Genomic DNA, 24,405 nt, shown 5'->3' on the forward strand with positions numbered 1-24,405 from the left:
TATTCAAAAATTGTGCCTACAGTTCATTCCTTGTCACAGCAGGACTGTCAACTCTTAGCTTAGCTACTATGGAGGTAAAGTCCTTTGGTGATGTGAGAGACATTCAAGTACAGTCTTATTACAATGAACTCCAATGTTCAAAAACTGTTCTTATTTCATGTTTGTACCACCATAAGAGCCAATATTTTAAGCTCTACTAAAAACAAAACAAACCAACCAAACAAAAAGACTTTATCTATTTATGCTCACTAAAAAAACTAATAGTGATATATTATTTTAAAATATCATACAGTTAATATATTTGAAGTTATTTAAAATTTACATTGAGAAAAATGTATGTATTATCAGTATTGCTGTAGACAAACATTTACATAAGACTTCAATTGATTGTTGTTTTATATCAACTTTTATAATACTCATTTTTATTGTTACATTATTTTACAAATTTTAAATAATATGATAAAAAACAAAAGGTATTGCAGGTTTTGAAGGGGGACTATCCAGGAGAAGCGGGGTACAAAAGGGAAAGAAGAATGTGATATAAGTCTATTTACTATATGTTTTTAAATGTTAAATTCAGATAAATTGAAATTATGTATCTTTTCTCATCATAATGCAATAAAACTTAAATCAAAGGAAAAAAATCCAATAAGAAAGTAAAACAGGCCCTACTGTTGGCTCCTGCTTTGGGGCTACCAGACGTTACTAAGCTATTTTATCTATATGTTAATAAACATAAAGAAATAGCCAACAGGCTCTTGATCTAAACTCTAGGGCCATGGAATCAGCCAATAACTTATTTGTCAAAAAATTAGACCCAATGACAGCAGGATGGCCACCTTGCCTGTGTGTCATCGTGGCTATGACATCACTGGTTAAGGATGCAGATAAATTAACTTTAGGGCTAATTTTTTTTTTAAACAGTGGAAAACACTATTATTTTTTAAAAATCTCTCAACATTTCAACTCTGTAGAAATAAAATGCAAAATATGTGCCTTTTAAAATTAGCATATACTCAACTCTCCGGATCACAGCAATCTTCTATAGTGAGACACACCTAGGAGTGGAGAGGCCTTGCCTGTCTGGACACTGTATTTCCTGGTGGAAACCACACTGGACTTCCTCAGTTAAGAGAGTCCCTGCAATGCTGGAGTAACTGGAATGCAAAGCTAGAGCTCTCAGGAAAGGACCAGGCATCGACAGTTCTGAGGTGCGGAACAGCAAAGAGCTGCCCAGGAAGGCCAGTCTCAGTAATAAAATTTCCCAAGTTCTGCTGTAGGTACACCTATCTACATGTGCCCTCCCCCAGCCTTGAGCAGGCTGGCTCAGACCTTGTTTGCCACAGTTGCTAGCTCACCTATGGTGGAGTCTTCCAACCTAGGTAAAGTCTTTTATCTGCCACATCTGCAGCTTCCTGCAAAAAGCTACCTGCTGAGCAGCTGAGCTTGTTTTCCGGACAGATCCTGACAAAACAACCACATCCTGGCATAGTGGGGGATTGCCTTCGCCCCTTACAAGCTCAGACTCATAAGTAAACATTGGGCCTTTATCAGAGAACTTTGTCTTGGCTCCTTATTCCTCTTGCTGCCTTTCCATTCAACCCCAACTTTGCTTTCAGGAACCAAGTAACCCAGAGCTGCTGGCAGCTACAGGTGGCACAAAACAAGTGGCCCGAAAAAGGAAAGAACGACCGAGGGACACTGATTTGGTTGGGCTTCACAGAAAACAGAAGAAGATGTATCCTGCACGGTAAGCAACATACAACATTAATGTTAGCGCTACAAATTTCATCTTTTGAAGGCTGTTGATCGAAAGGGTGCAAAGAGGATACAGGCTAGACTGAGTCAGCGTTGGCCCAGAGCTGGTATGAGCTATGAGCTAGGGGTTGACAGTGGAAAATGGGACTGGAAAATGGAAAATTTTAAACAGGCATTTTTCCACAGTCAAGAACTGCATCAGGCTGGAGGAGTAGGGCTTAAAATAAAATAATAAAATAAAATAAAAAGAATAGAAAACAAAAAACAAACAAACAAAGCAAAAACACACACAAAAAAAGGGCCGTGGGATATGCTAGGTATACAAATGACATGAGAGAGAGGGATCAAGAGAGAAGAAAATGGGTTTCAGAGCTATCCCAGGGACAGAAGGAAATCGGGAGACGTCCTGCTTCCTCTCTGGCCCCTACAGGAGACATCCTTAGTTCCGGTTACATCAGGTTCTCTACCCTCTCTGTAGTATCTGTCTTTTGTGCACCAACTGGTCTACATGTCAATTCATGTCTGTTTTTGTTTTGTTGTCTGAATGGCTGTTGTTCTATGTTTTATATTGAAAAGAAAAATTGGTTAAAACTTTATCTGCTGGTTATCCATCTCTTGATTCAGTCTCAGTTGCCCCACACCCTTAGCCAGGAGTCAAGCACAGCAGGAGAGGCCCTGCTGAAAAGCTGCTTTTAAGAGGAGTCAGCAGCTTCTTAGTTCTAAGGCAAATTAGTTGATCCTTGTCTTTTTCTAGAAAAATCTCTGCAATTGTGATTACTGGTTTCAGCAAATGACAAAGTACTTTTTCGCTTGAAATTATACCTAGTAAATAAAAATTATTTGTCTGGTCTAAATTTATAAGATCTGTGAAACAGCTTCATTTGGTTTCTGGCTGGTCTTAAAGGTATAAATATGCTCTGCATGTCTTGGTCATAGAGTATTGGTTTGTAAGTTATCAGGTATGATTTGGTAGCAGAAAGTTAGCTTAAAACTGGTAATTCAGGGTCAGAGTCATTTTAAACAACAATAAGTGGCATGAACCAGCCCAGGAAACCAGGCCTCTAAAGATACTTCTATGTTGGGATAATATTTTATGTAGTTCTTATCCTAGAAACTAGACTTATAAGGGACAAGATTTAAAACAGTGTCTCTTTAATGAAGCATTAAAAGTTGCAGTGTCATGCATTCATATGTAAGAACTGGCAGTCAAACTTTGTAATGTGAAAGTGATGCTTCTGGTATTGCCTTTAAAGAGAATAGATTGTTTAAAATTGGGTTTTGCTTTCTAAAAGTTATGGTTATTCTCTAATATTGCAAAAGAAACTTAAAAAAATATGGTTAAAATTGCCAGTGTTCCATTGACTGGAGTTTGCAGTTTGATCACAAGCTTAGGATTTTAAACTCACCCATATATTGTAATTAAGATGATTACAAGAGTAATCATCTTATGAGAGTGCTAATGCAGCTCCCTGCAGCCTTCCGGCCATACAAAGCAAAGACAGGCTTATCTGGATATATTCATCTTTGTGCAGAAATTGGACCCTCATACAATCAGAGTCTAGCTATGGCTGCTGCCTTGCAGGGGACTCCAGTACATACAAGCAATGCTTTCACAGCGCTGAGGTGATAAGGAATGTTTTAAGTATAAATCATCTTAGGAAAGACTGTCCAAAAATTAGAGGCATAGACAGACAGTAGAATCTTTTTTTTTTTTTTTGTCTTGCAAACCCTGCCTATGGAATTTTGGGGGAGCCTTGCCTCTCCTTGCTTCCAGGAAATTATTTTTAAGCCAAAATAACATTATTAAATATCTATCCAGGTGTTCAAAATAAAGCTTAAACTTAAGTTTTATGAAAGGTCAATGAGGCTGTGGAACTTCTAAGGGTATTTATTGCATTCTGGCCTGCCCACTCCATATAGAATTATTATGGATATGGAAGGTTGTTTTTTCCTTTGCATTCTGATCATTGTAAAGGGTTTGCTTCTAGTGAGCTTGTGATCTGTGGAGAGCCGCAATAACATTTACCATCATAAGATGGCGCTGGCTCCGCAGTGCCTTATGCCACCTAAACAAAGAGCAAGCTATGTGCGCATGTACTAGGAGCAAAAGCCCGCCAAAGTCACTAGCCCATTTCCCTGGGCACTAGCCCATCCCCTGGGGCACTAGCCAATCCCTGGGGTGTATGAGATCGTGGGTGAAGCTACCAGTCGTATTTAGACACGTCACACCAGCGGGTATTTAAGCCAACACGTTTCTGAGCCCTCTTTGTCTTTTCTCATCAACATGTAATAAAAGATTAGCTATGGAAGGATCTTGTGTCCCGTGTGCATGTTTTTCGCGGGCGATCATTGGAAAGTTTTGCCTCTAGGAATGGCTAATAGCCTTACATTATGTAAAAAAAAAAAAAAATTAGTCTCAACTTCAATACAAGAAGCTAGAACTTTGAGTCTTTCAGTGTATATTGTTTCTTATATGGAAAGTATTTTATTAGCTAATGCCTATGAAGGGAAATTTACTACAAACCTTTGCTCTTACACAACAAGATTTAAAATTTTGGGGAATAGTTGTTGCTCCAGAAAAGATTCATAGGTAATATCGTTTTTTTTTTTTTTAAAGATTTATTTATTTATGTTAGGCATATGAGTACACCACCATTGCTCCCTTCAGACACACCAGAATAGGGCATCAGACCCCGTTACAGATGGTTGTGAACCACCATGTGGTTGCTGGGAATTGAACTCAGAACCTCATGAAGAGCAGTCAGTACTCTTAACCTCTGAGCCATCTCTCCAGCCCCATAGGTAATATCTTTTTCAATATTTAGGGCCTCAATTATATCCTAGAAAAATTTTGGCACAGAAAATTTGAGAAAGAAATGAGGATTTGCTTACTTCAAATTATTTTCAAAAGCTTCCAGGAGATGTACATTGGCTAAGACCTCACTTTAAGCTCACCGCAGGATGACTTAAGGCTTTGTTGGATGTTAGCAAGGGAGATGCAAATTAACTGGTGAGAGACAAATAGCTTTGCAGAAAGTAGAGGAAGCTTCTGTAATCAATTGTTAGCACTTGTAATCAAATGTTAGTTATTATTACTCAATGTGCCCACAGCAATTCTTTGGCAAAAGAGAGCATTAATGTGGATTCATCTTTCTTCATCTCCAAGTAAAGTCTTAACATCCTATTATGAAGCTATTGTGGTGTTAATAAAAATTTGTAGGATAGAATCATGAAGGTATTTTTGGAAAGAATGTCTTAAAAACCTGATGAGATGTCTATTCCTTGTTTCAAACAGCAATTAAATCAGTTATTCCAGAATATTGATATTTGGTCTATTGCATAGTAAATATTTTAGGCAAAATTGATAATCATTATCTAAAAGACAAGTTGTTAAAAAATGCTTCTATGCATGCTTTTGCATTTCCTATAAATTAATGCATGCATCCCATAAAGAATACATCTACTGTGTTCAAAAACAGTCCTTCTATGGAAGAGAAGTATATGTGATTGGGTCACATGCTTGTACTTTTGAGCTCCCTCTTGCTTCAGCACAGATAACTGAATTGCATGCTATAGCCAGTGTTTTGAAATGTTGAAAAATCAAGCTTTAATTTGTATACTGATAGCCAATATATATGTATGTACACACACACACACACACACACACACACACACACACACATATCGGCTTACAATTGTTTGAAATTGTTCCTTTTTTAGATATTGCTAATTCTCAAATTTTGCAATTGTTTATGAATATATAACTCAAGTTAAGAGAAAATACTGTTCCTTTGAAGCACTGTCCTTGGACATTTAAGAACCCATCCTGGACTGCCTGGACAAGACCCTTTAAGGCAATGCCACCCCAAATTTGTATCCCAGGCAGATTATAGGCTTTACACAAGAACAATTGGCCATATAATCTCATTCTTTTTTTTTTTTTTTTTTGGTTTTTCGAGACAGGGTTTCTCTGTATAGCTCTGGCTGTCCTGGAACTCACATTGTAGACCAGGCTGGTCTTGAACTCAGAAATCCGCCTGCCTCTGCCTCCTGAGTGCTGGGATTAAAGGCGTGCGCCACCACGCCCAGCATAATCTCATTCTTTACATCATCAAAATAGTAATGGCTTGAATAATAATTTGTTATTTTTAGAGAAAGTGCATGTCAAATTGTAAAAACTTGTTTTCAGTGTCCTCAGTTTCTACCTGCTCCACATAATGGTATTAATTCTCGAGGACATATACTTAATCAATTATTGCAAATGGATACTCATATTTCTGATTTTAGAAAAATAAACTATGCACATGTGACTATTGATACCTTTTCAGGCTTTCTAGTTGCAACCTCTGACAAGAGAAGCAACTAAAAGTATAATTAGTCATTGCCTATGTTAATTTTCTTTTATACTTGGTGTTCCAAATCATATTAAAACAGATATTGGAACTGGCTACTTCAGTCAAGCATTTGAGATGTTATGTCAACAATTTAATGTTACCCATGTTACTGTTTTGTTTTTTTTTTTTAAATAATTCTCAAGGACAAGGTATTGTGGAACTTTAAAACTATATCTTCTTAAAAAACAAAAAAGGGGGAATTATATTCCTGTGCACATTTTTTAAATCACTCTTTTTATTTTTAAAATTTTAAAGTTTGGATGTGAAGAACTCTTTGCTGGGTGTCTATAGCATCCTATAACTAGGCATACTCATGCATTGGAGAGATAAAAGTATCCACTTATTGGCATATGGCACGATCCTAGTCAGGTATTTAATGTGGGGAAGACGGTGTGTTTGTGCTTTTTCCACAGAATGCTGCAGGAGCTTGCTAGCTGCCAGAGTGACTGGTGTGACAAGCTGACACAAAAGGATGGTGCTGACCTGTGAGCTTGCTGAGTACTTTGACAGTGTGACAAGAAAGCTGTGTTGGGTGTATGTTCCTGACCCATCTTTGCTTGCCTATCTTCCAGATTAGACAAGCTGCCTTGTTTCAAGCTTTTTAACCTCATGGGACAGAGAACATAAGAGACTGTGAAAACTGATTTAGAAAAATTAATCAAGAGAAGGATTTATAATGACTCTTCTCTTTCCTTTAATGTGACCAGTTATTCTGACTCAATTATGGACTAGCCTAGAAATAAATCCAATATTGGAGATTCCAATTATGAAGATAGCTAAAAATCTTTATCAGCCAGCTTACCTGGCTCTTAGCACTATTTACCTGAGAAGTAACAGTTTTTCTGTTGATTCTCAGAGCCACCTCCCCAACACCTGGTGGCCAAACTTTGTCTGATCTTGCCAATTTGCAACTGAATCGAATTCCTGTGACATACCCACAGACAATTTTAATCCTGTTGCTTTTAGCTTTTGAGTTTGTATTTCAAGCAGGTCGGTTACAGGCTGGCCTTCATCAAAGCTCAGATGGCAGTTATTCATTGCTATGAAGAGATTCATTAAGTGTATATCGTGGCTTTGGTCTGAATGGGGAAAAAGTGTGCTTTGAGGGCTAGCAACTGAAGACAGGCCACTGGCTATGGCTTTTTTCATCCTAAGACAGAAGAATGTGCCAAGAGGCTGTGTTTGTTCATAATAAACGCTAAAATGCCGTGTTTATGCAAAGAAATACAAATAAGCTGCACGTGTTCTCTGAGACGGGTCACAAAGAGTCCAATACATTCAGTCCTAAGATATGCGTGGCCTCTAGTCACCATAATTCCCAGGCAGGACCATGGAACATAAGTAAATTTTATGGCCCAGTCCAGCTAACTTTTAATAAATAAAAAGTGAGGAACTGGGCCCTCCTCCCAGCATTGAGCAGGCTGGCTCAGACCTTGTTTCCACAGTTGCTAGCTCACCTAGGGTGGAGTCTTCCAACCTAGGTAAAGTCTCTTTTCTGCCACATCTGCAGTTTCGTGCAAGAAATTACCTGCTCAGCAGCTGAGCTAGTTTTTCTGACAGATCCTGCCAAAGTGACCATAAGATCCTGGTATAGTGGGGGATGCCCCCCACCCCCATAAGCTCAGACTCATAAGTAAACATTGGGCCTTGATCAGAGAACTTTGTCTTGGCTTGTTATTTCTCTCGCTGCCTTTCCCATCCAACCCCAACTTTCCTTTCAGGAACCTAGTAACCTGTGGTTGCTGGTGGCTACATCTACATGTGGTCTATCAGCTAGAGGTAAAAAAGAGTCATGTAAGATTTGGGAAAACTTAAAATCACTCCAGTAAGTCGGAAGACCACCAGCAAATTCACAGTGGCTCAGGATTTGTCCAGAGTCAAGTCTGCTCCAGAGCTGAATGTCTGCTTTGGGAAAACTCTACTTGCACATAGATCCCAAACACTGGACATCACAACTGCCTATGGCTAAAGTGTTTCACACTTCAAAAGGAAGTGACTCCTTCAAATTCCTGCCCTGCCTCTCTCCCCAAAAAGGAAATCCAGAGGTGGGATTTATACCAGGATGTGTGGACACTCGGCTGAATACTGGAGAGGCATCTAATGAGCACATACCTCCTCTGCCCACCCTAGTGCAAAAAGACTGAAAGCTGTGCTGACAGCCCCGGGAACCAATGAGGAAGGCTAGATGGGGGTGGAGGGACCCCACCACCTAAACTTCCTTCTGAGATTCGAGGTTTATGGTGCAAGATTCATGCTAAGCAGTCACCATGACCAGAGCTATAGATGTGAGGGCTGAGATCCCCACCTTGTCACTGAGGTCATTGCAGGACCTGGCACCATGCTAACCCCTGTGTGCACACTGGAGGTATGTGTATAATATTTACTATATGGAAGTAGCTCTCTACCAATATGGGAAGGGACATGGGCTTTATCAGTCCCTTACCCCGAGGCTCCCTGCTCCACCCTAGCAGTAGAAGAAACACTGGGAAAGGGCATGCATCCCCCCTTGGAAGACTAAAGAATCCAGGGCACCTTTATAAATATCATATCATTAATTTCTTTCACCATGTTGAAACACATAGCAAGTTGAACATTCACTTAAAAATAAGCTTCAAATTCTGTATGTACAATACGCAAACAGGAAGGGATGGTCAGTCCTCCTATGAAGTCCACTTTCCAACTGCCAAGCAGAGCTTGCCAACATTGTGGGCTGATTGAGTGGAACTGGCAAGATGCCATTCAACTAACACTGGACTTGGCTCCCCATTAATACCAGCCAGGGGGCAAGCAAGGGGTGGGGACATCTGCCTAGGGATCCTTGTAGCAAGGGAGCAGGAAAAGAGGTGAGTCACCAGAGAGATCCAGTGGCAGGAGGGCTCATTTCACAAGCCAGCAGGCCTCTAGATCATCACTTCTGATGGGGATTGGAAAGTGACCCCGAAGGCTCCTTCCCAGTCCAAGCTGGCTTTGCAGTGGGTGAGGCAGGTGTGGCAAGAGTCCCAGAGACAGAGATCCTATTTCAAAGGAACCAGAACACAGCCAGCAGAGCAAGAAGTGGAGAGGTCAGCGAAGTGACTGAATGGAAGTGCCTTCCTATCCTTCAGACCACGTGTTTAGTGAGCCATGTGACACAGCAGTAACCCTGGCACTTTCATGGTCAAGCTCAAGTCTCCACTTCTACCTCTTGACCATACCAAGCCAGGTCAGTGGTGTGTAGCCCTTGTAGCAGAAGACAGGGGTGGGGCCTATCTGTACACAAGATGGGAGAACTGGGTAGATTTGTAATTCAGTTGATTGTTGGGCATGAATTTGTGTAGCTCATTCTTTCTGCAGCATGGGTTGTAGAAGCAGGAGCCACAGGAAACTTTTGAACACTGGGTGCTGGAGTTGGTGGCACCTGCATGGTTACAGAAGCCACAGTGGGAGGTGGCTGTGGTGGCTTGGGCTTTGAGTGGACAGGTGCCAGCTGGTCAAGGCCCTGGGTCTGGCCCACACACTTCTCCCACATAGGTACCAAGCTGTCTTGTGCAGAGGCCTTGTTTGGAAAAGCACGGGGCTGGAGGTGGAAGGACAGACCAGTTCACTGTCACAATGCTGGCAGAGGGAGAAGCTGCAGGACAAGCTGCAGTTTTGGCACTTGGAGAGGGCAGATTCTTTTTTAGGGGGTAGATGGAGTGGGTGTCATTTTTGACCAGTCATACATTCGGCCACAGAGCATCCTGCCTCCAGGAGGTGGTTTGGGTAAGACAAAATTTAGTTGTAACTATCCCCATATAATTAAAAGAATACTTAAATAGCTGCCTGATTGGTGGGCATCAATAATGCCCATATGACTCATTATCAGACCTTACTGATTAACCCTTGCCAAATTACCTGCCTGTCTCCTTAAATCCTGCAACTCTTTTCCCTGACCCTGATTTGGACCATCCACTCCACCAAGGCAGCAAAGTCTTGGTACATACATAGTACCCAAGGACTTAAAGGACTCCCCTCTGCCAGGGGCAGAGCGAACTTGGTTTACAGATGGAAGCAGCTTCATCTTCGAGGGTCAGAGAGAGGCAGGAACAGCAGTAACCGTGGAAACTGAGGTAATCTGGGCTCAGTCTCTTCCCCCAGGTACTTCAGCTCAAAGGGCTGAATTGATAACACTAACCCAGGCCCTCATCATGGAAAAAGGACTGGCTGTTAACATTTACACGGACAGCCGATATGCATTCGCAACTGCTCATGTACATGGAGCTGTTTACCAGGAGAGAGGGCTCCTAACTACAAAAGGGAAAACAATCAAAAATAAAGATAAAACCCTACAGCTACTTCAAGTTCTCTGGTTGCCAAAAAGGTTGACTATCATACATTGTCCATGCCATTAAAAAGGAACACCAATAGCTAGAGAAAACAACTTAGCTGATAAAACTGCTCAGGAGGTAGCCCTAGAAAAAAACAAACAAACAAACCCCTCCCCCAAACCAAAAAACAGTTGCCTCTATGTTGGCTACTCTTCTGCCCGAGCCCTCCAATCCCAGCTTACCAGAATGCTCTGTCTATACAGAGGAAGAGATCAAATGGGCTAAGAATTAGCCCATGAGTCAATGTTCGGAAGGATGGTGGCAATTGGCTGAAGGTAAACTAATATTATCCACCTCCTTGGCAAAAACCATCCTCATAAATCCACAAAGTCACTCGCATGGGAGTGAGATGGATGGCCAACACAGTGAGACATTCTAAGGTGACTGTCAAGGACATGCAGAATACTATTGAGGCTATAGTGTCAAGCTGCAGACCCGTAACACTCCCAGACATCCAGGCTCTCCACTATGAGGTTAGAGACCAGGGGCCTACTAGGAAGTTGATTTTACAAAAATCAAACCAGGGAAGTCTGGTTACGAGTACTTGCTGGGGCTCATGGATACCTTCTCTGCATTGACAGAGGCATTCCCGATGAAGACCCAAATACAAAAGTTAAAAAGTTACTAGAGGATATCTTGCCCAGATACAGATCTCCTCAAGTGATAGAATCAAACAAGGGACCAACACGTGTGTCCAAGGTCAGCCCGGATGTAACAAGATTTATTGGGACAGATTGGAAATTACATTGTACATATTGACCCCAAAGTTCAAGACAGGCAAAAAAGATAAACAAAACATTAAAAGAGACCTTAATTAAATTGACCTTAGAGACTGGCAGAGACGGGGTGATGCTCCTTCCCTTTGCCCTATATTGGGTGAGGAATTCTCCTTACTGGAAGGGATTAACCCCTTTTGAGATTATATATGGTGTCCCTGTCCCCATTGCACCCAACCTGTAGCCAGCAGCTGTTTCGGAATTAGAAAATGATAATGACTTAATAACTATAATCAGAACAACCCAGTGGGCTCATAACTATGTTTGACCTAAACTATGTGCCCTCTGTGAAACAGGCCTCGTTTTAGAACCACATAAGTTTTGACCAAGAGACTGGGTCTCTATGAAGAGATTTCACCAGGATGTGTTGGAGTCCAGGTGGAAAGGACCTTTCACCACCCTGCTGACTATGCCGATTGCCCTTAAAGTGGACGAGATCACTGCCTGGATACACTACACTCATACCTGACCAACTGATCCACTCTCCCCTGAGGAAGATTGCCAGACTCCAGTATTGCCGAAATAGAAAGTTCAAAAGGGCACCAACCCTCTCAAGTTAAAATTAACTCAGTCTTGAACCTTCCATTTTTGTTAATTATATATATTACAGCCCATGACCCATATCAGCCTTTTGACTTAATCTGGGTGATTGAGAATCCTAAGACTGGCTATCGTGCCCAACTGGCCTGTACCAAGGGGCCACTTGAAACATACTGGTTTCCAGATTTAACTTTTGATTTGTGAGACGAGCTGATAATCCACCACCAATAGCTATAGGCCCAAATCAGGTTTTGATAAACCTTAAACCTATGTTAACACCATCCTCTAGACTAATGACTACTTTACCCCCAGTCACCTAATCCCAGGGACCCTCAGTTCCAGAACTTTTCCTGAAACGCTCAGAACCATCAGATCCCCTTTGTTCAATGATCTTAAAGACCTTTCAAATTCTAAATGTCTTCAAGCCAGAACATACCACCTCTTGCTGGTTATGTTATAACGTTAGACTCCCCCACCCCCTTTTATAAAGACATTAGGTTAATAGCTAGATATAATGTGTCTAAAATGGATACAACATGTAGATTGTCACAGGAAGGTCCAGTTTTAACTCTGCAGACCATATCAGGGCAAGAGAAGTTTCCCCTGTCACACCAACACCTCTATGATCAGACTGTTCCCACAGTTCATTCCGAATGGATTTTTCTCCCGGAACAAGCATGGTGGGGCTGTTCAATGGGACTGACCCCTCGTGTGAATAGAGAAGTCCTTAACTCCTCTACCCGAAAAGAGTTCTATATTCTAGTTCAGTTAGTGCCCCATATAACCTATTATTCAAAAACGACAATGCTGAAAACTTTGGTAGGACTTGTTAAAAGAGACCTCATGAGACAGAAAAGGGAACCTATCTCTTTAACCCTAGTTTTAATCTTAGGGGCAAGACTAGCCAAAGCCAGCACTGAGACAGCTACATTAACATTACAAGAGAAAAATTACAATAGCTTGAAGACAGACATAGATGAAGATATCCAACACTTAGAAAAGTCCACTTTGCATTTAGAGCATGATGTAGACTCTTTAGCTGAGGTAGTGCTGCAGACTAGGTGAGGGCTAGGCTTAATGTTTCTACAACAAAGAGGACTATGTGCCGCTTTGTGTAAAGAAAGTTTCTATGGCAACCATTCTAGAGTTATTAGGGAATCATTAGCCAAGTTAGAGAAAATATAAATAGATGCCAAAGAGAATGAAAAAAATTCCAAAAATTGGTACCACTCACTGTTCAATTCTTCTCCCTGTTAACAACTTTTATTTCTACTTTCATGTGTCAGCTCTTTGCCGGCAGGTCCAGGCAAGAGGAGAGAACCTTGTCCAGCAGGGTCTTTCTGAGACTGAGCCGGATGGTGAGTGTCCACAGCCCAAAAGAAACACACCAGCCTGAAGTTGTGTCAAAGCAGGAACTCTCTTTAACGTGGCAACAAATTGTTTATATAGGCAAGGCAAGGAGGTGGAGATAGGGTATGGAGTGAGATGATGTATGGGGTCCTGTGAGATGGCAAGGGGTGTGGGGTGATCTCACGGGGGTGGGAGGGCTGTAAGAAATTGATACAACAGTGGTAGCTAGGCAGAGGCAGTCTCTTTCAGGTCGGTAGATCCTGCTGAGTTATTCTCAAGGGAATGACAGGTCTTGAAAATCGAGCCAAGCTCAGGTTTGTCGGCCCAACATTCCTGGGACCCTTGGTCATTCTCTTACTCCTCTTCACTTTTGTACCATGCCTTTTCAATATGCTTTTACAATATATAAAGCAGAGACTGGGAGCTATCCAACTGATGATAATGAGATCACAGTATCAACAAATTAGCATGGACAATCCAGATCTCAAAGACAACCCAAGTTTGGTCCTTAAAGCTCCTAGTAGAAGGGGCATTGAAGAGACAAACAGCAGCCAGCATTCTCAGCGCAAGCCCAGTGCCGAGTTAAGCCGGGTTCCTTTGTGAGCTCCTGCCCAGTGAATAGAGTGATCGAGGAAGACTCCTATGTACAGGCATGTGCATACACATGCTTGCATATTCCCTGTCTTAAGGTGTCCATTGCTATGAAGAGACACCATGACCAAGGTAACTCTTTATTTTTTAAAATGGTTTTAGAGCTTTATTGTAGAAAGGCAGGGAGAAAGAGAGAAGGTAGAGAGAGAAAGAGGCTAGCCATGGCCACGTGGAGAGAGGGGGAAGGGAGGGGGGACTAGAGAGTAAGAAAGGTGAGGTTTAAAGAGCTCAAGGCAACTCTTTTTTAAAAATATTTTTTATTAGGTATTTTCCTCATTTACATTTCCAATGCTATCCCCAAAGTCCCCCATACCCTCCCCCCCCACTCCCCTCCCCACCCACTCCCACTTTTTGGCCCTGGCGTTCCCTCAAGGCAACTCTTATAAAGGCAAATATTTAATTGGGACTGGCTTACATTTTCAGAGGTTCAGTCCATTATCATTATGGTGGGAAGAATGGCAAAGTGCAGGCAGATGTGGGGCTGGAGGAGCCAAGCATTCTACATCTTGATTAGATGGCAGCAGCAGAATTTTTTTCTGCGGTGGGCAGAGCTTGAGCACTAGGAGACCTCAAGGCCCACCTCCACAGTGACGCACTTCTTCAAACAGGGCCACACCTATTCTAACAAGACAGCACCTCCCAATAGTGCCACTTCCCATGGGCTAAGCTTATTCAAATCACCACACTCCCACATACATGTAAAGCCCCATACATGCACATTTACCACACACACACAGACATGCAAAATTTTTTTTAGTTGAAAAAGTAATGCTGATAAAATCTGTGTATGTTTGTGTGCATGTGTACATGCATGTGTTTGTTCATGTGTGTGTGCACGCACACACTCTTGCACACTCACATGCATGTGTGCATGCATGCAGGTAGAGCCACCCATGTAGGTGTGTATCTTTCTCAAATGCTTTTCCACTTTTTGTTTCTCAAGACAACAGTCTCTCCCTGAATGTGTTACTCACCATTTGGCTAGATTGGCTGGTCCAGAGTCCCTTGGGATCAGCCTGTTTCTGACCCACATTGTACTGTAAGTTGCAGGTGTGCAACACCATCTCATGTCCTCGTGTCTGCAAGCTCTGTACTCAGTGACTCATCCCTTCAGTCCCCCAAAGTTTCCTGTCATATACGTAATCTTCATTGCCCACTCAAAGATCTTTGATGACCCCAGCAATGTCTTTCATAGTTCAGAATCAAATGCAGGTTTCTGTACATTTTGCTGGCATATTGTCTTGGCTTCCTTCAGCTGGGAACTGCTCCAATATGAGCTGCTTCACTGCACAGTAGGTGGGATCCTTGGCTCCGAAACTGTGCCCAACTTTATGGTGTGGATATTCACATTCTGGCAGATGTAATTCATTATTTTCTCTTATGTTCATTCATTCATTCATTCATTCATTCATTCATTCATTTCATTTATGTCTGTGCACACATGATGGAGGCCAGAGGACAACTCCTGGGAGTCAGTTCTCTTCTTCAACTGTGCGAATTCCAAGGATTGAGCTCAGGTTGTCAGGCTTGGCTGCAGAGGCTCTACCCACAGAGCCATCTCACCAGCTCTCTGGGTGACTTCAGCTTGCATTTTTGTTTTACTAAGCTGCAGATCTGGGAAGCAGAGCACCCCATTGATGTCCTTGAGTGAGCCTGGCTCTGACATACCAACACTGTTGTGGTGAATAAAGTCGCTTGTAGAATGCCCTCCTGTTTCGGCTGTCTGTTATCTCCACCTGTTTAGATTTAGTGTGTGTCCTTTGTGTCAGGAATCTCACAGAGTGACACTGATTCTCAGCGTCTGGTGTAGGAAGTCACATGCTCCTGAAGGCCTTTTCACTAGAGATGGTAAATTTGATCACGTGTTAAGTTGCTGTCTCACTGAGTTTTTCTACCGGAAAGGTAAATGCTGTATTCTGCCTTTTAAAATAAGTAATGGGTTTTGTGAGTGACGCCTCGAGGCTACCCTCCTCACTCCCTTACCTGCTCCTCCTTGGCTTCTTACTGGCTAGTTGTGTCCAGTTCGCTTACAAATTGATTGACATCACAGTTGCCAAGGTTGTTTATTTTATTTTTTAAGTTTTGCCAACCCTTTTATATTGGGTTTCTATAGTAGAATAGTCACTTCATTTCTCCTGAAATTTTGTATAGTAGTATAGACTCAGATTTTATATAGTGAGTTATGATCCACTACCATCAGTGACCCCCTTGTGCTGAGATGTCATATATATGGCTTGAGTGGAAAGTCTCTTCAAGGTGACTCTAGCTTGATAATAATGTTTTTATTCCTCATCAATCTTGGATCAGTTCCTCACTTTCTAAAATTAAATCTATCTCCTTCTCTGTGTAAATATCGGAATCCAGGAGTTGCCAAAGGTCTTGCATCCTTTGAGTTGAGTATAGTATTTAGCACCCGAGATCGGCCGCTATGTGTGTGCATTCTCCTGGAATTTCATTTTTTGTTGGGCCTTCTTGAAACTAGAAAGTGTTGTGTGTACACGCATGTGCATACATGCACAAGTACTCATGAGGCCTGATCCTCTTTACCTTGGCTGTGTTAGATGGTCAAGGGGAAGCAGAGAAGTGAATCTATTCATTTTAAGAACTTTTCATTAAAATACATTTTATCTTATTTGAAAGTACATTGTAACAATATATTTGCTCCTTTCCTTTCTTATTGGCAACTAAAGCCTATTAAGAATAAAATTCTTCTTTGTTGTTTTATCCTGTTTAAATTGAGGTAGCATTCTACAAAGGAATTCTCTGGTGCATGCAGCAGACTAGACATGCCAGGAAGGCTATGATTCTATTAGAAACCTTCTCAGCAATGACAGTGGCCATGGTAGCTGAGAGGATCTCCTGCAGAAGAGGGAGGTGTGAAGTGGCTTCCCTGGGAGGCATTGATTTTGAGTGAATGAGTCAGACCATGACCAGAGGAGAAAGATGGGACAGGAGCAGATATCATGGCAATGTCACTTTTCTCATTGCTGTGATGAAATAAATACCTGATAAAGAAGGGAGTGTTTATTCTGGCTCACAGTTTGGGAATACAGTACACTGTGGTGAGGAAAACAAAGCAATGGATGGGAGGGTGAGGCAGCTGCATGCCCGCATCCCCAGTCTGGAAGCAGAGAAAGACTGTGGTTTGAATGTTCGTGGCCCAGGGAGTGGCACTATTAGGAGGTGTGGCCTTGTTAGAGGAAGTGTGTCACTGTGGACTTTGAGACCCTTCCCCTAGCTGCCTGGAAGATAGTCTTCTCTTATTTGCCTTTGAAACAAGATGTAGGACTCTCAACTTCTTCTCCAATACCATACCTGCCTGGATGCTGCCATGCTTCCTGCTATGATGAATGGACTAAACCTCTGAACCTGTAAGCCAGCCCCAATGAAATGTTATCCCTTATAAGAGTGGCCTTAGTCATGGTGTCTGTGCACAGCAATGGAAACCCTAACTAAGACAGAGATGAATGCTAGTGTTCAGTTCACTTTCTTTTTTCTATTCAGTCTAGGATCCAAGCCCATGGAGCAATGCTGCTCATATTCAAGATGAGCCTTCCCTGATCAGTTAAAGATCTCTGGAAACACCCTCATATATATACCCAGAAGTGTGATTCTTAATCCAGTCAAGGTGAGTGTATAGATTGTCCTTGTGAGGGGTAAGCATAAGATTTTCAGGGAGCAGAGAACTGATCAGTTTAGCAGAAGACAGCCATGATTCGTCTACGGTGAGCATTAGGGTGAGGATGGGAATGCCCTGGTAGCTTTCTTACGAATGGTTCTGATGGCAATTTGGATTTTATTTAGCAGGCAATGGATGGATATTTCTTGTCCTTTGAACATCACAGAAAAGATAAGCCTGACAGTAATGGTCCAGAAGCATTCATGGTAGCAATGTTTAGGCATTTCTTTCAGGGTTGAGTGTTGGTGATCATGATGAGGTGCATTGATGGAAACTGTGGGTAGACATTCCTGCTGTGGCTGAGTATGGGTGGTGTGTCATGAAGGAAGGCAGGCCCTGAAGGAATGGTACAGGGTAGGGGTTCATTTTGGGAATGAAAATTATACTTTTGTAAAAGAACAATAGAAGGCTTCCAGCAGTGACTATGAGTTGAGATGAAGGAGCCAGTGGAAAGAGGAGACTGATTGTGTTTGTGTTATGAAATACAATGTGGTAAGGAGCTACCTGGTCTGCCCATGCCAATGTGTCCCCCTGAGAAACCACACCATACAAGAGATCTGGTATAAAGGGGGTTTACTTGAAGGAAGGGAGGGGAAGGGAGTGAAAAGGGGTAGAGGCAGATAGATGGGAGCAGAGACCCGAGGGCAGAGAGGGGGACAGAGAATGGGGAGCAGAGAATGACAGAAAGGGAGGGAGAAATGGGGGAGGGAAGGAGGGAGATAGGGGGAGAGAGAGATAGAGAGATAGAGAGATAGAGCAGCAGGGAACTGTGGGAACTGAGGCAGCGGCCAATAATGGCCACTGGTGATGATGTAAGCCATTGGTAGGTCTCTGGGAGGAGCCTAGTGGCTAGGAGCCACTAGAAGCTAGAAGCTAACAGTTGGAAGACACAAATTCTCATAGGACTGGGCAAAGAGCTCAGTGAACACGTGCTTGGCTCTAGAGTCCTGTGGTCATCCTTCACCACTGCAAAGGGAAAAATAACAGAGAACAAAACCCTGAAAGGGTCTGGAGGAGGTGGAGCTTAGAGCTCCAGGGAAGGAGACCCAAGTGTTGTCTTCACTGGTATGTTCTGCCTCTGTGCCCATCAGAGCAGTCCGAGCTACTGCAGAAATACTGCTCCTTGTCCCCTAACCACAGACTTTTACCTGGAGCAATACGTAAACCCAGTGTGTATTCTCAGATGAAAAGTATAAACCATTTGCCATTTCGACACAGCCTTTGCTAACTACTTGTACTGGAGAAATTAGAGAGAGCTACCTCACAGCTCACTGGCAGAGGTAGAACCACAGCTGCCAAGGATCTAGAAGTTTATTCTTACATGAAATTTTAGGACTGGGGCTTGTCACGCTGGCTTTTTATCAGGGGATTGGGGCTTTAGCCAGTCCAGGGTTATTCTGAACATCTTTGGCAAGACAATTCAGGTAAGACATTCTGGATATCTTTTGGCACAGGTGACAACATTCCAGTGAAGGATTTCTCAGAGTGCAGGGTACAGCCATTAACAAGGCAACATCCCCAGCAGTCACACATATTTCCTTTTTATAGCAAGCATCTTGTTCAGTGACTGCAGGATGTCAATGCAGAGGGCCTGCCACATTAAAATGCAAGAAGTACAATCTATTCTGTGAAACATACTTCTAAAGGCTTTCTCTCTCCTCTTTCTAAGGTGCTGCGTCTGCCCTTATGACTTGGGGATTTAGAAACGACTCGCCCGACGCTGATACATTGAAATACTTCTTCCCTGTAGTATACCAATTATGTTGATTGAACCAAAAATGAATGTCTTAAAACACAGCCTGGTTTCTCTACCCAGTAACAACTGCGTGGAGAAGGTCACGCTTAAAAAGCTGTAGGGCCAGGAGTTATGGCTGCACTAGGGCATTGTCCAGGATCTTGGCATCTTTGTAGGAGAAGCTGGGAACATGAGCTGCCCAAATGCACTAGGCAAATCAAAAGATTTGAATTCTCCCTCTGTGGGATGGTAAGGGGAATGATGTCGTGCATCGTGGGCACGGCCCTGGCTCAGTTCCCGCCTCTAAATTGCTTGTGCCCAACCTTGGCTCTTGAGGTTAAGTGAGGAGAGAAAAGTGTCTGAATTATGAAATATTTTCAAGGTAATGAAATTTTAATTTTCCTCAACACAGCTGTTTTCTCAGACCAGATCCGAATGCTGTGTCCAAGCCGTGTCAGCAGGCAGAAGAGGCCTGTGGTAATTACCCGTACTGTGTGTTCTGTAAGACCAAAGGGCCAGGTTCTTCAGTGTTCTTTTTGCAGCATTATTTACCTTTGTAACCACCTAGAACAAAATTTGAATTGTACCCCATATTAGCTGTTCTCTGGAGGATCATTACTGAGCTGCATGTCTTAACAGTCCTAATCTGGTGCCAAAAGCCTGGGGGAACTACTGGAAAGTCACTGGTCTTCAGTCCATGTTGGAAGTCTGAAGAATCTCTGATCTGGTGGCAGTGAAAGACAGCACCAAGTTGTAGCTATGATGGTAGCGCAATAAGGTGGATGAGATAGCCAGAGGGGATGCCAAGGCAAACAGGCAAAAAGCAAGAGTTTGACCTTGGACCTTCTTATATCTGGGCTGTTCCAGGAATGAACCGCATAGGTTCAGGGTGGGTTTTCCCTCATCCCCGAGGATAATTGAACTGAGATCACAGGTATGCCCAGAGACTCATATCCTTCATGATTATAGATCCTGTTTGGTTTTTCTTCTTGCTGGGCGGAATGGAATAGGTTCCTTATTCTTCCACTCCATGGGCCACCCTCCAAATGCTGAGGAACAGCTATCAGGAGAACACAGACCCAGCAAATCCCTGTTAAACCAGTTTGGCTGTGTGTATGTGTGTGCTCAATTTGCAGGCTTAATTAAAAACTTGGAGAGAAGTCTCTGCCAGGCTACCACACACTTTGTATCTGCCTTCCAGCTGCCTGGGGTCTGCTGTGCAGATGGGCAGACCTGGGAATACAGAGAAGGGGACTCTGGGAAGCCCTTTCTGCCAGTTTCATTTGCATCGCCACCCGCTTTAATTAAAGCGAGTCCTCAGCGTGCACCAAGGGATGCTTGCCTGCACTGCCACACCAAGCAGGCTCCCCAAGGGGGGCCAACAGAGATCCACTGAGCTGACTGTGAGGCGGGCAATGCCAGCAAGTGAGCATCCAGAGGCCTTGGGGACACAGGGAATGAAACTGTGCAGGCTGCCAGCTAGAGAATACAGTCCTGAGGTGTGGAGGCTTAGGCTTGCCTCCCAAAACCATCTCTGCCATTCAACAGCCAGGACACCTCAGGCAAGGAAAGCCCCGCCTCTCTGCCCCCAGCTAGTCTTCCTCTCCTACAGAGCTTTGGTAACAGATCCCAGAACTTCTGATGGCTTACTGAGGGGGATAAATATCAGGTATTTAGGAAAGTGCCAGTATTATTCCAGGAGTGCTTGATAAATATCGTTATTACTTAAAAGAAAGCTATACACATAAATGTTTAAAATAGATGGTATTAATCCTATTTCATTTTTTATTGCTTTCCCCCCTCAAAACCATGTCTCCCAGGCTGAACTTGAACTCAAAGCACTTGTCTTGCTTAGCTTCCTGAATGCTGGGATTACAGGCATGCACCATCAGTTCGGGTGAGTTTAATATCTGCATCATATCTGGTGTATTATGAGACTCAATAGATGTCCCATAAATTAGCCAAACAGAACTGAATCCATATGTACAAAACTGAACTTTGAAAGCGTTCTTAGTGCAGCTGAATGTGTCCTTGGGAACACTTCAGGATGACCTCATGCCAGTTGAAGAATTTATTCTGCACCAAGAGGAAGCTAGGGTACCCCTCCCATCTTTCTCTAGAGTCCTCATGGCTGGCTTTGATCTTCTTTCCTTCCTTTCATTTCTCTTTTTCACTGTTTCTTTTTTCTTTTATTCTTTTCCCTCTACAACCTTGCCTGGATACTTTTCCCATTGCTGCCCACAGCTGGATGAATGGCGAGGTGCATCTATTCATTTAAAATTACACTTATCTCACACAGGAGCTGCCTCTGCTGCTCACCTCTGCATGCCTCCCTCACTCTCGTTTCTTTTTTTTTTTTTTCCATTTTTTATTAGGTATTTAGCTCATTTACATTTCCAATGCTATACCAAAAGTCCCCCTTACCCACCCACCCCCACTCCCCTACCCACCCACTCCCCCCCTTTGGCCCTGGCGTTCCCCTGTACCGGGGCACACAAAGTCTGCGTGTCCAATGGGCCTCTCTTTCCAGTGATGGCCGACTAGGCCATCTTTTGATACATATGCAGCTAGAGTCAAGAGCTCAGGGGTACTGGTTAGTTCATAATGTTGTTCCACCTATAGGGTTGAAGATCCCTTTAGCTCCTTGGGTACTTTCTCTAGCTCCTCCGCTCACTCTCATTTCTTAAGAGAAGAAACCCTCTGGGTTGCTCTCTCATGTCTGTGACTTAAGATCCACTTAAAAATTTGCCATCTGAAACAGTAGTAGCTCCTGAATGCCTTGCTATAGTGATACCTTAGCCTTGTAAAACATAATATTGCTAAAAAAAATTAATGAATCTATACTTAATTGAAGCACAGCTGACAAAACTGTGAGTAGAATCCTGCAGGGTTCCAAGAGCTGGGGACCATGTAGGGAAGAGAACAGATGTGATTGACATCAATTAATTATTTATTTCAAAGGCATCTATAGGGAAGATGCTGAGTGGTCCCAGTATGAAGAATTGATAAATGTTTGAATGGGTTATCTTAATCACTTACACTGCATTGAATGTATTGAAATGTAACCCTATACCCCATAAATACATACATTCATTGTGTTTTGATTAAAAATACAACTATTGCTCTCTGTTGCCTTAGCAGACCCAACCCCTCAGGTTTGTCCCTAGCACTGCAGCAGAACACCAGCTGCAGCCTCCCTTCCCTCATCTCTATACCTTCTGTTGATCCCACAAACCATCCATCCTGACTTCCTAGAAATCAGCACCTAGACCTATTGTCTTAGTTTGGGTATTCATTGCTATCAAGAGACACCATGAGCAGGCAACTTTTATGAAGGACAATGTTTAATTGGGGATGGCTTACAGGTTCTGAGGTTCAGTCCATTATCATCACGGCAGGAAGCATGGTAGAATCTAGGCAGGCATGGCACTGAAGGAGCTGAGAGTTCTACATCCTGTTCTGAAGACAAACAAGACTACCTTCCAGGCAGTTAGGAAGAGGATTTTCAAGCCCTCCGCACCCCAGAAAGTGACATAATTCCTCCAAAAAGGTCACACCTCCTAGTAGTGCCACTCCCTAAACCAAGCTACCACATCTATATCACCCTAAACTCAGATGCCTAGGTGCCAGCATAAAAACACGATCAATACCAGCAAGGATAATATGTTGCCATTAGAGCCCAGCTATCCCAACACAGCAGGCCCTGTATATTGCAACACAGCTGAAGCACAAGAAAAAGATCTTAAAACCAACTATAGAAGAAGATAGAGATTCTTAAAGAATAAATGCACGAATCCTTTAAAGCAACCCATGAAAATACAAACAAGTGGACAAAATGAAAAAAAAAATCCTTAAAGAAAGTCAAGAAAAAAACAAAAAAACAAACTAACTAACACAAACAATTGAAGGAAATGAGTAAATATGTCCAAGATCAGAAAATGGAAATAGAACCAAGAAAAGAAAATGCAAACTGAAAAAATTCTGGGAATGAACTACAGAGGCAAGCTTCACCAACAAAATACAAAAGACGAAAGAGAATCTCAGGCTTTAAAGATACAATAGAAGAAATATATATTGGTCAAACAAAATGTTAACTCTGAAAATTTTCTGACACAAAACGTTCAGGAAATATGGGCTAGTATAAAAAGACCAATCAGTACAATAGGTATAGAGGAAGGAGAAGAATCCCATCTCAAAGGTACAGAAAATATTTTCAACAAAATAATAGAAGAAAAATTTCCTAATCTAAAGAAGGTGATGCCCATCAAAGTACAAGAAGCTTACAGAACACCAAATAGACTGGATCAAAAAAGAAAATTCCCTCACCATATAATAATCAAAACACTAAGCAAAAAGAACAAAGAATCTTAAAAGCTGTAAAGGAAAAAGACAAAGTAACATATAAATGTAGAACCAGTAGACTTACATCCAACTTCTCAACAGAGACTCTAAAAGCCAGAAGGGCCTGGAGAGATGTCCTGCAGACTCTAAGAGACCATGGATGCCAGACCAGATTACTATACCCAGCAAAATTTTTAATCACTGTAGATGGAAAAAATAAGATATTCCATGATAAAACCAAATTCAAATATCTATCTACAAATCAAGCTCTACAGAAGATAGTTGAAAGAAAACTACAATCCAAGGAGATTAACCACACTTATAAAAACTCAGAAAATGAAATAATTTCACACCAGCAAAACTAAAAGAAGGAAACCATACACACTACTACCACACCACCACCACCAAAATACCTGAAATTAACACTCAATGGCCATTGATATCTGTCAATATCAATGGATTCAATTCTTCAATTAAAAAAAAAAACAGACTAACAGAATGGATGCAAAAATACTCTCCATAATTTTGCTGCACACCACAAACACACCTCAATGTCAGTGGTAGGTATTTCCTCAGAGTAAAGACTTGGAAAAAGATTTTCAAAGCAAATGTACCTAAAAAGCAAGCTGGAGTAGCCACTCTAATATCTAACAAAATAGAGTTCAACCCAAAACTAATCAAAAGAGACATGGAAGGACACTTCATACTCATCAAAGGAAAAATCCACCAAGATGACATGTTAATTCTTTTTTTTTTTCTTTTCTTTATTTTATTTTATTTTATTTTTTTTTCCATTTTTTATTAGGTATTTAACTCATTTACATTTCCAATGCTA

General features: G+C 42.1%; 1 long non-coding RNA gene and 1 pseudogene across 1 annotated transcript; one reads left to right on the top strand and one right to left on the bottom strand.

Moving 5' to 3' along the window:
- The first annotated feature begins 1,593 nt into the window (after nucleotides 1-1,593).
- On the top strand, nucleotides 1,594-21,525 carry Gm39294. The gene is made up of 4 exons (XR_870550.1): nucleotides 1,594-1,750; nucleotides 13,101-13,172; nucleotides 17,320-17,443; nucleotides 19,164-21,525. It is a non-coding gene; the product is annotated as a predicted gene, 39294 (long non-coding RNA).
- Nucleotides 7,885-9,888, bottom strand: Gm48634 (predicted gene, 48634; annotated as a pseudogene).
- Nucleotides 21,526-24,405: the final 2,880 nt, after the last annotated feature.

This window comes from Mus musculus, chromosome 9 (genome assembly GCF_000001635.26).
Source record: "Mus musculus strain C57BL/6J chromosome 9, GRCm38.p6 C57BL/6J".
Taxonomy (NCBI): Eukaryota; Metazoa; Chordata; class Mammalia; order Rodentia; family Muridae; genus Mus; species Mus musculus.